General features: G+C 37.1%; 1 pseudogene; it reads right to left on the bottom strand.

Moving 5' to 3' along the window:
* Positions 1-347: 347 nt before the first annotated feature.
* On the bottom strand, positions 348-1,017 carry LOC100348834 (hypoxanthine-guanine phosphoribosyltransferase pseudogene; annotated as a pseudogene).
* Between the last annotated feature and the right edge of the window lie 14,888 nt (positions 1,018-15,905).

The following is a 15,905-nucleotide window of genomic DNA, read 5'->3' as shown; positions in this document are numbered from 1 at the left end:
GTACTTGGGCCATCCTCCACTGCACTCCCGGGCTATAGCAGAGAGCCGGACAGGAAGAGGAGCAACCGGGTCAGAATCTGGCACCCCAACCGGGACTAGAACCCGGGGTGCTGGCGCCACAGGTGGAGGATTAGCCGATTGAGCCATGACACCGGGCAAGATAATTTTTAATTCATAGGTTTAACAGTTGCTTAACGATCTACCCAAAGGGAACTGGCATTCTATAGGCTCATAGTGCAAACAGAGAGTTTAGGAATGCAGCAAGTGACACTTCCAAAATACACAACAGATTTAAAAAGAAAAACATATAAGGTACATGCAAAAAGCTTGATTTAGGCACAGGGTCATCAAATTAGAACATTTGATAATTTTGCTGGTAATGTCATTGAGACTTCTGATGTTTCCAAACTCAACTTGAACTTTCTTCTTAGGCTTTGTATTTTTGCTTTTACAGCTTCACTTATGACACAAACATGGTTCAAATCCCTGAAGTATTCATTGTAGTCAGGGCATATACTACAACAAACTTGTCTAGAATTTCAAAAGTCTGGCCTCTATTCAGCACTTTGAGGGGTGTGTGGCACTAGCATCCTTGTGACTTTCACCGTCCTTGGACTATAACTGCTTGACCAAGGAAAGCAAGGTCTGCATTGTTTTGCCAGTGTCAGTCATGTCTCAATTATCAAGGCGTCTTTTCCAGTTGATGTTGAGAGCTCATCTCCACCAATGGCTTTTATGTCCCCTGTTGACTGCTCATTATACTAGCTCTTCACTCTGATCTACAGTCAGAGGAATGGATCTATCACTATTTCTATGCAGTGCTTGAATTCAATCCAACAAATAGTCCTTCAGCACACAGAAGGCTACCATGCAATAGCCTCTCATTTCCAATATCACATTTGGCTCAAGCCTTTTGGTCCTGTCCATATTTTGTCCAAGAGGAATACACACACTTGTCAAATCCTCAGGCAGATGATTAGGCATAGAAATAAAGCCAGGTTTGTCATCACTAATCATAGTGCTGGGGCTCTCTCTCACTGCAATGGGGCAGCCATGACAGTGGTTAGAGGAGGAAGAGGCCAGTAATGCAGAGCAGAAGAGGAGGTGGAGGCCAATCAATTTCTAATTTTGAACAAAGAGTTGGGGGATGAGAAACACAAGATGGATCAGGAAGAATTGTTTCACTTACTCTGTTTATGGGAAGCAAAGAAGGACAGATTTCTTTTAATTTTGAAAATTGTGGTTTATTAATTTTAGAGGTTGTTTAAATTATATTTTATAACAGTTTGCAAATTTATTTATGATTTCTTTTTAAAATTGTTTTATTTATAAAGTGAACAAATACAAATGATAATAATAAAGAGGAGGAGGCAGCCAAGGGGGAGAATTTCTCCTGGAAGGAAATCACGAGTAAGAAATGAAGTGTTAACTGTAAACTAAGAAGTAGAAGGGATTCCCCTCAAAAGAAAAGAACATGAAAGAATAAGAAGGATTGTACTTCCTTGGAAAATGTCATGAGCTTCACAGATCACTTTTATTTGCATCAGTTAAGTTAACATAAGAATAATACAACTGTGAGAGTAACTTACAGATTTTATTACAAAGAAAAGATTGAGTTTCTTCCTGGGCCAAAAATACTGTCTTTCCTATCACATTAAAAATGTACTTTTGCAGGGGCAGGAGCAGGGGCAGTATTGTGCTGAAGCTGGTTAAACTGCTACCTGGGATGCCAGAAACCCATATGAGCACTAGTTTTAGTCTCGGCTGCTCTGCTTCCCATCCAGCTCACTGCTAATGCGCCTGGTAAAGTGATGGAAGATGGCCTGACTGCTAGTGCTCATGCCTCCAATGTGGGAGACCTAGATATAGTTTCAAGCTATTGACTTTGGCCTGGCCCAGCCCCTGTTGTTGCAGCCATTCTGGGGAATGAGCCAGCGGATGGAAAATCTCCCTCTCACTGTGTATATGTCTGTCTCTTCTCTTTGTAACTGTGCCTTTCAAATAAATAAATATTTTAAAAAATGTACTTGTCGATGGACTTTTTTTTTTTTAATTTATTTGACAGCTAGAGTTATACAGCGAGACAGAGAGACAGAGAGAAAGGTCTTCCTTCCATTGGTTCACCCCCTAAATGGCCGCCACAGATGGCGCTCTGTGCCAATCCGAAGCCAGGAGGCAGGTGCTTCCTCCTGTTCTCCCACAAGGGTGCAGGCGCCCAAGGACTTGGGCCATCTTCCACTGCCTTCCCGGGCCACAGCAGAGAGCCAGACTGGAAGAGGAGCAACTGGGACTAGAACCCGATGCCCACAGGGGATTCCGGCGCTGTAAGCGGAGGATTAACCAAGTGAGACACAGCGCAGGCCCCATGCGGATGGACATTTTGATCTAGCTGTTGTTTGGCATACACACGTCCAATTTTGGAATGCCTGGAATTGAGTCCCACCTGTGTTTCTGATTGAACTTTTTGTTAATTTGCAGCCTGGGAAGCTCAATAAGATAGCCCAAGTACTTGAGTCTCTTCCACCCACATGGGAGACCCTGATGTAACTCCTGGCTCTATGATTTGGTCTGACCCAGTCCTGACTGCTTCATGCAGTTGAGAAATGAACCAGCAGATGGAAGCTCGCTCTCTCTCTCTGTTGCTCTGTTGCTTTGTCTCACTCTCTCCCTTGTCTTTCAAATACATAAAAATTAATAAACTTTAAAAATGTACTTGGAGGGTTGTGTACAAGTATATCATAATATTGAGTGTGTGAAAAGAGGAATGCAAAACAGGAAAGGCGATAAAAAGTAGGGGCATGAATGTAGGTGAATAATTTTATTGCTTTTTTAAACATTACCTATTCCAAAGTAAAATTTTAAAAGGTGTGTTATAAAATTACAGAAAAATCATAAGCATGCATGTCATTAGATACATATGAAAGAAGAACAGATATGTTTGAGTGGATTGAAGAATCAGATAATAGTATTTCAGGTCTGCAGTGAAGATGGCTAGCAAATCTGAATCCCTTAGACTTTGTTCCTAGATTTCCTATTTGAGTAGTCTTTTCATTCTACATTCCCATTTTGCTTTTAAATATAAATGTTATCTCTAAAGCATATTAGATTCTTAAACATTAGAATAAAATTAAATAAAATTTTCCATGATTTTTGAATTTCAGGTGTATTTATTATATGAAAATGTTTGGGCCGCATTGTGGTGTGGCAAGGTAAAGCTGCTTCCTACAATGCCAGCATCCCATATGGGTACTGGTTTGTGTTTTGGTAGCTCCACTTCTGATCCACCTCCCTCCTAATGGTCTGGGAAAAGCGGCAAAAGATTGCCTGTGGGGAGCAACTTGGACTAGACTAAGTTACTGGAATTAAGACTTATTCTATGCATCTGCTCTCCCACAATATGGCGCTGAGAAGGGAGAAACAGCTTCTACAAAGCTGCCTCCAGTTCAACAATAAACTGTAGGACCTGCTCCTGATTGGAGGAGAGCAGTGTACTCGGCGTGTGGGTAGCAGAGTTGGGATTGGTGGAAGAGGACTATAAAGGAGGAGAGAGACAACATGCACCAGGAACATCTAAGAGGAATATCTATCTGAAGGAACACCTGTGCAGCCCCCAAGAGAGCCGGCCGGCGGTGTGCCGCTCCCCCGCGGAAGTAGGGAAAAGTGGCTAGGGGGAACTGCCCTTCCACGGAGGTGGAAGGGTCGGTAGCCAACCCGGGAAGAACCAGCAGCAAACCCGGGAAGGGCCGAGCAGACAAAAGAACAGCGCAGGGTCCTGTGTCGTTCCTCCACAAAGATGGGGAGCGACAATTGCCTAAGTGTTTGGACCCCTGCTACCCATGTGGGAGACCTAGAAGAAGCTCCTGGATTCTTGTTTTAGCCTGATCGAGTCCTGGCTTTTGCAGCCATCTGGGGAGTGAACCAGAGGGTGGAAGATTCTCTCTCTCTCTCTCTCTCTCTCTCTCTCTCTCTTCTTCCCTCTCTCTTTCTCCTGCTCCCCCCAAACCCACTCTGACTTCCAAACAATTAAATAAATTTAAAAAAAAGAAAAGGAAATAAAATGTGAGGTACTAAATAAACAATGATTTTATTTTAAATTACATACTTTATATCTCTTCTACTTGAAGTTACTGTATCAAATTACAAGGGATGGAAAACTCATATTATGAAGAATCTAGTCTTGAATTTTCATGTTTTTTTGCACCAAATAATATATATTACTTATATAATATGTATAAAGGTTTATATATTTGAGAGGCAGAGTCACAAAGAGAAGGAGACACAGAGAGAGAGGTTTTCTATCTGCTGGTGCACTCTCCAGATGGCTACAATTGCCAGAGCTGGAATGATTCAAAGCAAGGAGTCAGGGGATTCTTCTGTGTCTCCCACAAGGGAGCAGGTATCTAGGCATTTAGGTCATCTTCCATTGCTTTACTAGGCCATCAGCAGGGACCTGGATCAGAAGTCAGACAGCCAGGACTTGAACTGGTGCCCATATAGGATGCTGGCACCATAGGCAGAGATTTAACCTACTATGCCACAAGGCCTGCCCCTAAACTTTTTTTAATTCAATTTTCTATGAAAATCTAGAATAACTTTTGTACTCTCAGCAGAAATGTCCACTAATGCTGTAGGAATTTTTATAAAATATTTATTTTTATATTAGAGGTAAAGCTACAGACAGAAAGAGGGAAAAACAGAGAGAAAGGTCTTCTATCTGCTGGTTCACTCTCCATTGGCCACAATGGCCAGAATTCAGCACACTGGAAGCCCAAAGCCAGGGGTTTCTTCTGGTCTCCCACCTGGGTGCAGAGGCTCAAGCTATTGGGCCATCTTCCAGTGCTTTCTTAGGCCATAGGAGACAGTTGAATCGGAAGGGAAGTAGCCAGGACATATACCAGTGCCCATATGGGATGTGGCAGTTTAACCCACTACGCCACAGCACTGGCCCTAATGCTATGAGAAGTATTGCCTAATCATTAATATTGCTAAATGATTGAACAAATTATTTCATTAATATACTGTAATCAATCTAACTACATTGTTTTAATTTCAGAGTGTTTTATTCATTTTAGCAACAGAAAATGATTAACACCACATAAATATTACTAATAGATGTAAAATTAAGATTCTGTCAGAAGCCACATGTATTTAGTATTTTTGATGGTAAATTTTATATGCCAACTTGAATGGGTCACTGTATCCAAAATTAATTTCATGTTGCTATGAAGGTGTTTTTTTAGATGAGAGTAACAGTTCAGTAGGCTTTGGGAACAGCAGATTACTCTTCACAATGTGAGAAGGCTTCATCTAATCAATGGAAGGCCTTGGGGGAAAAAAGAAACAAAAACAGGTCCCCCAAGGGAGAGGGAATACCTTCTCCAAACTGTCTAAGGGCTTGAGCTGCAACATCGAGTCATTTCTGGGACTACAGTCTGCCAGCCGATCCTGCAGATGTTGTACCTGCCAGACTTGCAGTCATGTGAACCAATTCTTGAAAATACATTTCTCTCTCTCTTTCGTATACATGTGTGTATATGTGTATGTCTATACGTGTAAACAGATGCATATACCTTCTATTGGTTCTGCTTCTCTGGAGAACTCTTTTATAGTGTCCATATATATAGATGAGAAAGACAAAAAGAAGGAGAGAGGGAAGGAATGAAAGAAGGAAAGAAGAAAGAAAGGAGAGAGAGAGAGAGACATGAGACAGAGAGAGCACTTGAAAAGAATTAGCATACATTTTATTTCAAATGGTTATATACTATATTTGAGTTGCTTATTTCTGTCTTGGATTTAAATGATTTGAAAATGCTGTATGCACACAAACAAATTAAATTAAGTCCACTTAATTTAGCCCACTGTTGACAACACAGGATGTTTTACTTTTTAAAATGCTGTGGCATATAAATGTGATTTATATTACTTTGAGTGATTATATGATCATTGAATTATCTGAAACTTCAACTTTGTTTAATTTGAAATATAAAAAAAAAACCTTACTGAGAAGATGGAAGCTATTCCAACAGCACAGGGTTTTCTCAGAGCACATATTAAACTTGGGAAAAGAAAGTGAAGATTTGATAATAACTTAGACTTCTTGTCTGCAAACATTTTTTATATGAAATGTACACATTTGGTTGGCATAATTTTTCTCCTTGGTTAGGAAAACCTTGATTTTATTGCAGTGATTTTTAATAAAATATAAATGACTTTTAACTCCATTTAAGGAAAGGTAGGATATTTATGGGGAAAGGAGCTTTAGGATGGCCCAAGGGGAAATGTCATTACCTTCTCAAAAAGAATGGAAATGTCATTTTCCATTTAAAAAACATGATTATGGCTTCTCTGTGAAATTCAAAAAAGCCATTTATGGCAAGGGAAAACTTGACTTGATTAAGTGGCACCAGAGGTAGATGTACATCAAATCATAACTCTAGTGCCTACCAGAGAAATGTTCTTTGACGTCCAAGGAAGACAAGCCCCTTAATATCTCAATGCAATTTTTTCTTGTTTGTGAGTGGAAATGCACCACAAGGACCACAACATTAAACTCTGTCAATTCTTGAATTGCAATTGTCTGCATGAGTAAGCATCATTTTCTAATAAAAGCCAGAAAGCTGGTTTTCATTTGTAAACATGTTTCCTTTTGATGGAAAAAGTATGTACCTAAGAAGTGTGAACAGCCCTTGCAAACTCCACTCTTCTAGCTTTTAGATGTCTCAAGACTACACATTCATGGTGAGGAAGTCAATTAGTTTGATAAAACAGTGTGCTCAAATGAGTGCCTTTCACATCACATGCTCTGAATACATATCTGTTAAGTGAATTCATGAACAGATGCAACATTTTAACATATTCAAACTTTTGAGCATTTATTCAATTACACATGTTTTAATTCATTGTTGCCATTCAATTAATGCTCCCTTTATCTTCTGATTGTTGACTCCATCTAATATTTTCTTTAGGGAATATTATGTTAGGGATCTCCTTTGGCCAGTTATACTTATTGTAATATTAGCATTCAAAATGTTACTTAAGAAGAAGTAATTAGAGGCAAGTATAGTAATGAAGAGTTACTATGGTGGTTCATTTGAGAACCAAATTCAGTATGGAAAATTCCAGGATTGGGACAATAGAATAGTAAAACAAAGTTAAATGAGCCTTTGGTGCTAACCAAAAAGAAAAAAATGAACTGAGTGTGCCCTTTCATGTTTGAGAACATTTTTATGTGCTTGTGGAGAAAATACTGTACACATCAGATGGGTTGTGATCTTTTTCCTTTATGACTGATAAGATTCATTTCAACTAGCATACAAGGGGCTGGTTAGGGATTCATTGGTATGAGGGGTCCAGACTCTTTTTATAACACTACTATGTGTAGCTTCCATTCCACGGCCAGCAATGGTCTAAGGCAGCCATTCCAGTTCTACTCATATTGTTCATAATTCAACTATTCCAATGAGCTTGAGAAATAGTACCAAGAAAAGGTACAGTGCATGTATACCAGTCATCTCAATGAAGGCTTTTGACAGCTTCTGTACAACCCTCCTATGCACATATCATTCCTAAAAAAAGTGAATCATGAAACAACCATACTTGCGAAGAAGCCTAGAAAGTGATCTTCATTTTAGCTGTCCAAATGCTCAACTAAAATCTGTGTAAGTTCAGAAAAAGAAAGAGAGCATCACTTTCTTTGGGACAACTGTTTTCTGTTAATACCTTACTTAAAGATATCGATAATACATGTGTGAACAAAATTGTAAAGATTATTTATCAGTTTCCAAATTTTTTAACACGTGAGAGGCAGAGAGAGAGAGAAAGAGAGAGAGAGAGAGAAAGAACACTGCCATGTGCTAGTTCATGCTCCAAATGCCCACAATGGTCAGGAATTAGACCCAGCAGCCCATGTTTTCCATGTGAGTGGTAGGAACCCAATTTCATGAATCATTAATGTTCCCTCCCAGGGCCTGCCTTAGCAGAAATCTAAGTAAGGTGCAGGAGCTGGATATCAAACCGAGGTACTCTAATGGGACACAGGTATCGCAACCAGTGTGTTAAAGGCTAAGTCAAATGCCAGCCTCAAGTCTTTTTAAACCCCCTTTTCCCTCTCAGTGCATAGCAATATGTGTTAGTATTACTATATGCTCAAACATTCATTGAATTTCATTGACTTTTGTTTTTAATTTTAAAATAAAACAATATGATGAAAAATATCCAAAAAGTGCTAAGGTAATAAATGGAAATTGAGGCATTACTTCTTTGTATACCAAATCACTTTTTCCTATTTTTAAGAGGTATTTATTTATTTGAAAGGCAGAGTTATGGAGAGTGAAGGAGAAACAGACAGAGAGATCACCTATCCACTGGTTCGTTCCCTAAATGGCTGTTAACAGCCAGGTCTGGGCCAGGCTGAAGCCAGGAGCTACATCTGGGTCTCCCACATCAGGGCAGGGGTCCAAGTACTTGGGCAATCCTCTACTGCATTCCTAGGCCATTAGGAAGGAGCTGGATTAGAAGTGGAATAGCTGGTACTCAAAACGGCACCCATATGGTATGTCAGTGTCACAGGTGGTGACTGTTATGCCACAATGCGAGCCCTGCATTTTGTATTTTTAGTTGTCCGGTTGCTACTACTACACTCAAAATAATATACACATACTTATAAGACATGAGACGTTTATTCTTTAACACTAAGGCTGTTCTCATTATTCCAACAAAGTTCTCTCAATGATACTTAATTTTAATCCTTCTATTAATGCTATTGCCTATTGAATTTTCCAGGAAGCAGCCTCTGAGATGGAGATTAGTATGTGGGAAGTTTATTAGCTGATGTCCCCAAAGTCTGTTGAGGCTAGTAGAGAAAGGAAAGAGGAAGAAGAAAAAGTGTGTCATGGCCCTGACAGATGTCTCTGCAGCTCCACAGCAAACTCTGATGGTGGAATGGCTGTTCACAGCGTCCTTAGCCGGCACTTATGGCCAGGGATTTGTATCCTCACATATAGCTATCTATCTATCTATCTATCTATCTATTGTCTATCTTCTGTCTAATCTGTCTATTCTTCTATAATGCATAGGTGTATGTTTATATATAATGTTTTTATATAGGCTATAATAATTATGTGTCAAACAATAATCAATTATTTGTTCAAGTTGGTTTTAAATAATGCTCTGAATTATGTGTAATTGAATAACTATTTTATTTTTTTAAAACTTTTACTTAATAAATATAAATTTGAAAGTACAACTTTTGGATTATAGCGGCTTTTCCCCCCATAACCTCCCTCCTACCTGCAAACATCCCATCGCCCAGTCCCTCTCCCATCTCATTCTTCATCAAGATTCATTTTTTTTAAAGATTTATATATTTACTTGAAAGTCAGAATTACACACACACACACAGAGAGAGAGAGAGGGGGGGGGAGATAGAGAGGTCTTCCATCCACCGTTTCACTCTCCAGATGGCTGCAATGGCCGGAGCTGGGCCGAACCGACAGTAGAATATAAATGGTAAGCTAGGTAAAAAGCTGAAAGTAAAGGGGTAGCAATTAAGAAAATACATGAAATGTATTAAAATACTTTTGAAAATATGTTTTCATTTACCTAACACAATGTCATTGCTGTTCAATATGTGTATGGTTAGTTACTATTTAAGTAAGAGTGTACTATAAGGAAAAGCTGGGAAGTTGAGCCATAATTAGAAAAGATGGGGCCCGCGCCGTGGCTCAGTAGGCCAATCCTCTGCCTTGCGGCGCCAGCACACCAGGTTCTAGTCCTGGTCGGGGTGCCGAATTCTGTCCCGGTTGCCCCTCTTCCAGGCCAGCTCTCTGCTGTGGCCAGGGAGTGCAGTGGAGGATGGCCCAAGTGCTAGGGCCCTGCACCCCATGGGAGACCAGTAGAAGCACCTGGCTCCTGGCTTCGAATCAGCGCGGTGTGCTGGCCACAGTGCGCCGGCTGCAGTGGCCATTGGAGGGTGAACCAACGGCAAAGGAAGACCTTCCTCTCTGTCTCTCTGTCTCACTGTCCACTCTGCCTGTCAAAAAAAAAAATAAAAAAAAAGAAAATATGGCAGGATAAACAAAGAAACAGTTGTCAAAAGGAAAAAAGCATGTATGTGGGTGTTCTCATTAATTAAAATAAAATATTATGCATCATTTATTATTTATTAGAATATTTTATTTTAGTCCTAAACCCAAAATCTTGTAAGTTTCTAAGTATTATTTTTTTTTGTCAAGCTAAAACGTGACATCACAAAGTAGGGAATATAGAGAGGGAAAGTTCCAAGGAAAGAGATGAGTTGAATACAATTTAGAACAATAAAGAACCAGGAATCTAACTATTGAAGAAGGAATGATCTAATAAATCTTCAGATATATGAAAGGCTTTGTGAAAGCATGGTGATCAATATTTTCCTTATATTGAAGACAGAACAAGGGAGCCTGGGCTTACTATTAAGAATGACAGATTTGAGTTAGCAGTAAAGTACTTTCTGACAGTGAGAAAGTTGCAGTGAATCTCTTTCGAAGGTCTTCAAGAATGGATTCTTCTTTTTCTGTGATTCTTCATGCATTGCCTGAATGATGATTTAAAAGCTGATTGAACTGTTACATTTTCACACATATGATCTCATTATATGAAATACTTGTTGTACGTGAACTATCCTTACAAACACCCCTTCTCTCATTGTCTCTTAAAAGACAAAAGTTGATATTAGAAGGCTTGCAATGATATTATAGTTCTACTTGGTATTACAGGGATCCTCAGTAATTATTTTAAAGTTTACAGCATTTTACCAGAGCAAGGAGGAAACAAAAACGAACATGAAAATAAAAAGATAGCATTGTTTTACTTTTATTAAATATATCAATAATCCTCTGAGAATCAGTATTACCTAAGTATATTGGTGAGTTTCTGATTTATCAAAAAGTAGTTAATATCTATCACTTGAATTTTTAAAATTGACCTTTTTAAAGGTAGATTTCAATTTATTAAAACTTTATTTATAAATAGATTACAAATGAAGAAATTTTACTTACAGTTGTTGATTCAAATTTTGTGATTTCTTCTTAGTAATTCAGAAACATTCCTATGAACTATCCTCACTTAGAAAACAAAAGTCATTTTCCCCCAAATCTTTCTTCTACCTATGAGAAAGGGAATTCTTTATGCTGGCTATGATGTGCACCCCCACATAGGCTGTCAACTTCAATTAACTTTCTGAAAACAAGGTATCTTGGAACAACCTGTTGTAGTTATAAGATTCAATGGTAAAAACAACAGGATAAAGTAAGCCATTATTCACCCAACTTAAGTTACAAAATGACTTTTTTAAAAATTTAATTCAGTAGAAAGAAAACATATCTTTTTAATTTAAGGTCATCAAGGGCAGAATAGGCTGGATATGTGTAAGGAACAAGATAATAATTCCTTTTAAGCTGGGTAGTTTACATTCATTTAGTTTAAACTTCTAATGAATTACAAGAACTTTCTAATGTAAAGTTAGAAGCTTGTAAATTGAATCTTTGAAATATCTTTACACATCATAATTGCATGGAGCATATTTTTCAGACTGCAAAAAATCATTTTGTTTATCATCCCCAGGCTAAAACTGTTTTTTTTTTCCTTTTGGCTAGGAAAATTCTCATAAGCTTCCCATTCAGACTTAAAGAGCTTTCATGAGATTTAGGCTTTGAGCATGATCGAAGATGCTTCAAGAGACTGGATTTCAGCCGTTCTTGGTAATTACTTCTGAAAAGCAATGACTAATTCTATCAGCTTTCTGAAAAAGTGTACAAATCTTTATGCTATCATGCTTTTTTGTTTTCTGAAATAGAGAAAGGAAAACAAAAACTCTACTAAGTCTATTTAAAGTACTATGTTGCACTCATGCATTTTTGTCTGCTTGCTGTTTGTACAGGTAAGCATGCCAAACAAAAATTCACTTTTAATTAAAATCCCCACAACAGTGCTGTAGTCATTAGGATTTAAAGAACACCCGGATCAGAAAAGCCATATGAAAGAAGTCCTGTTAAAAATCATTAAAAAGGGAAATAAATGCAGAATAAGTCAATGATAAAAGCATGACATGAACAAAAGGAAATAAAACACAAACAAGTTCATGGAAACCTGTCGTTGTTCTCGTGGCTTTCCTTAAGATTTAGAAAATGACTTCATTTGACTAGCATTAGGTTTGGTTCTAAAGTTTCAGCAGAGCCAATGCAGAAATATGATGTTGAAAGCAAGCGTCTTTATTAGCTTGTGATTGGAGAGTGAGGCTACTGTTTCAACAGGGTTTGGCGGGAATATCCTTGGTCCTCTACGTCATGCTAGATGATGCTTATACATATAAGTTAGGTTGTGATAATTCAACAGGGTATACTTTTGATTTCTTTATGCGATGATTTTCAGTGCATATTTTATACTCTGATGAAGAGTTCATTCAATATTCATTCACTAATAATATTTAGGCAATATAATGGTTTATATACTAGCAAAATTATTATAATTAATAGGAAAAATGATATAAATTCAAAGCAAGTATCATTTTAACCAGTTGGCACACAAAATTAAATGGGATTCAACCATCATTCACAAGTTAGAAAGTTCATTAAAACATTTGTGAACCAATAAAATAGATGGTATTAAAGAATAGTTAAAAATCTAATGTGTATTCTATTGCATGGTTTTGTTTGTTTAGCTCTTGTATTCACACAATGAGACACTTGGGAAATGCATTCATGCTGCTTTATATGGCAATATATTGACCATTATTTGTTAGAGTATTCTACCATATGAATATATGGATCCATCCATTTTATTATTAACATATGTTTGGGGAATTTCTAGTTTTTTTTTCTATGGTGAATAATGTTTCTATGAACATTTTGATGCATTTTGGTATTTCTTTTTTGTAAACAAGTAATTTCTGCCTATGAATGTGAAATCTTTGGTCGTATGGCACTTTTTTTAAGCATTGGATGGTTGTCATTTTTTCAAATTAAAAAACTTCTACCAGCAATGCTTTTGAATTATTATTGTTCTGTATCTTGTCTGATATTGATGTTGTCAGAATTAAATGACTGCAGTGTTTGCATATTGTTAATTATATATCACAAGTTAAGTATTATTTAATTTTACATATAGGTAATCTTTCAGTGAACAAAACCAGATGATACTTCAATATCAGATTACTGATTGTGGACTATGAGTCTTTAGTTGGTATTTATTAATTTTTGAATGTTTCATAGTATTTGTTTACCATCATGAATATTTTAGAAAGTTATTTGAAATTGGATTATTTTACATACCTTTTGGAGAGAAATAGTCGTTTTTTTTCTCTTTTTTTGGGCCGGGATTTTAATTAATGCTATTAACTATACCCAATTACTAGCTTCAGTAGATAAATCTGGTATAATAAAAACACCCATGCCAGAGAAAGGATTTTAATTCTAATGAATGTATTATTACTTAAGTAATAGCTCACTAATTGAATTCATCCAATAAGAGTGCGTGAGAGATGGGCTACATGGCATAGATCCTAAAGAGGAGTTTTCTGTTGGTGAGTGTTATCCGTGCAATCTTGTGAGCATAATAAAAATATGAACAAATGAGTACACAAAACCAAAAGCAGAACTAAATATTCTGAATTGTACATAAAAAGCATTTCACTGATGGTCACAAAAGAAAACTAACTGAAGCAATCAGTCTACCTGGGATGATCAAATATATTGCTAAGGGAGATAGTCATTGTTATAAATGTTAAGAGGTTTCTTTGATGGTGGATGCTAAAAATAAAGACAGGGGCAAGGAAATTATTTTTAAATGCAGGAATTGGCATAGAAAACAGTACACATAGTATTCAACTATAAAAACATATATTCATTTTTGAATGACTAAAGAATAATATAAACCCCCTCTCCTTTTTTTAATGACCTATGGAACACTGGTTGGAATGATGCATTTCTCTTATGCAGATAAGAAAGGAAAAGGAAAAGAAAAAGGAGAAACATCTACTAACATGTTCTAATGTTAAAGAAACTTCATGCTAAAATAACTGAAGTAAATTCAATTTATATGATAGAAAATTTTCCTCCTCTATTTTCACCCCTAGAGTATCACAGTTACTTCAGTGACAAACATTTTCACATCCAAACATGCACAAAGACTTACTTCTGGTTTCCTTATTTTTTGTGGTTCTCAAACTTCAGTATATGTAAAAATTAATGTGGAAGGTTGTTACACGAATCATTAACTCTATACTTTGTGGTCAAAAGTAAAAACCGTTTGGTTAAATGGTAATTTTTAAAATATATAAATTTTATCATCATTCTTCCATTTGGTTGCAGATTTGAGAACTGACATGAACCTAAGTTGTGATTTCACTAAGCTAGCTCCTTAAGGAGGAAGTAGTAGTATTAGATGGCAGCATTAAAATATGGATTAAGGTTTAAAACCATCAACAGAACAATAAATTGAAAATTCAGACAGCTTCAAACTCCACTGACAATGAACTTTTAAATCCTTTAGTTAACAAATAAAACATTTCAGCAGCAGAACTGTTTAATCCAAAAGTATACTTTCTAAAATAGCTTTGCCATATTATCACAACAGCTATTTTCACTTATAAACTATAAATTTAGTACTTGCTATATTAAAAGATGCATTTCATAGTGGTCTTATTTTTCTCTTTTTCTCTTTTTATTTTTGGAGTTTGTACCAATTTTCTTACTTTACTCATGCTTGACATGTATGGACTATTTACATCTTACTGTAAATTTTGGAATATGATCAAAGATGACTTAAGTTGTAGTTTGGTTCAAATGCTAAACTAGATTGAGCAATGATAGAAATCTCTGAAGCTATATTTACCTATTTATCCGGATACTTAATACTCTTTTTACTCTGACCTCATTGTATTTCAAACACACTTTTGCAGTAATTCAACATATCCAAATGTTAAGCAAAATTTTTCTGGTATCTGTTTTATACATACATGCATAAAATATTCATGCATATAATGTTATTTATTTCCCTTCTTGTCCCTTCCATCTTCCATTTAACTGAATCTGTTTTAGGAGTTCACATCACTTGGCATTAATATCATAGTCTGATTTGCTTATTCTGCTCCCTTGCAGTTATACCACCTAGCATCTTTCTGTGCCATATCTTTGATTTATACCTATAAATTCCATACTTGGATAGCTATTTGTGAACTAAGCTTAATCTGACCAACTTAATTGTATCTCCCTAAGGGTGTGGCTTATGTTACATTACTCTTCTTATGTCACAAAAATTTGCAAGAAAACACATTTTAAATGATCTTTTTTTTTTTTTTTTTGACAGGCAGAGTGGACAGTGAGAGAGAGAGAGACAGAGAGAAAGGTCTTCCTTTGCCGTTGGTTCACCCTCCAATGGCCATAGCGGCCGGCGCGCTGCGCTGATCCAAAGGCAGGAGCCAGGTGCTTCTTCTGGTCTCCCATGGGGTGCAGGGCCCAAGCACTTGGGCCATCCTTCACTGCACTCCCTGGCCACAGCAGAGAGCTGGCCTGGAAGAGGGGCAACCGGGACAGAATCCAACGCCCCGACCAGGACTCGAACCCAGTGTGCCGGCGCCGCAAGGTGGAGGATTAGCCTATTGAGCCACAGTGCTGGCTTTAAATGATCTTAAGGACAGAAATATTCTGAATTTTTTTTCCGTTTCATTGAATGGAAATTTTTCATGTGTGACCATTAGCTGGTAAGATGTTTGTTTTTATATAACATATATTTGGCCATTCCAGATGCATCAGCTCTCACCTTGGTTTTTCTCAGCATCGTGTAATGACATTTTAAAACAATGTTAAGTTGGGAAAACACCATAATATCCAAGCTTTGTAGGATACTCTGAGAAAGCTAGTAGCTCAGAGTAT

This window comes from Oryctolagus cuniculus, chromosome 14 (genome assembly GCF_051225735.1).
Source record: "Oryctolagus cuniculus isolate XC-2025 breed Fujian yellow rabbit chromosome 14, ASM5122573v1, whole genome shotgun sequence".
Classification (NCBI taxonomy): Eukaryota; Metazoa; Chordata; class Mammalia; order Lagomorpha; family Leporidae; genus Oryctolagus; species Oryctolagus cuniculus.
Note: the sequence above shows the minus strand (reverse complement) of the source record. Positions and strands in the feature narration are given on the sequence as shown.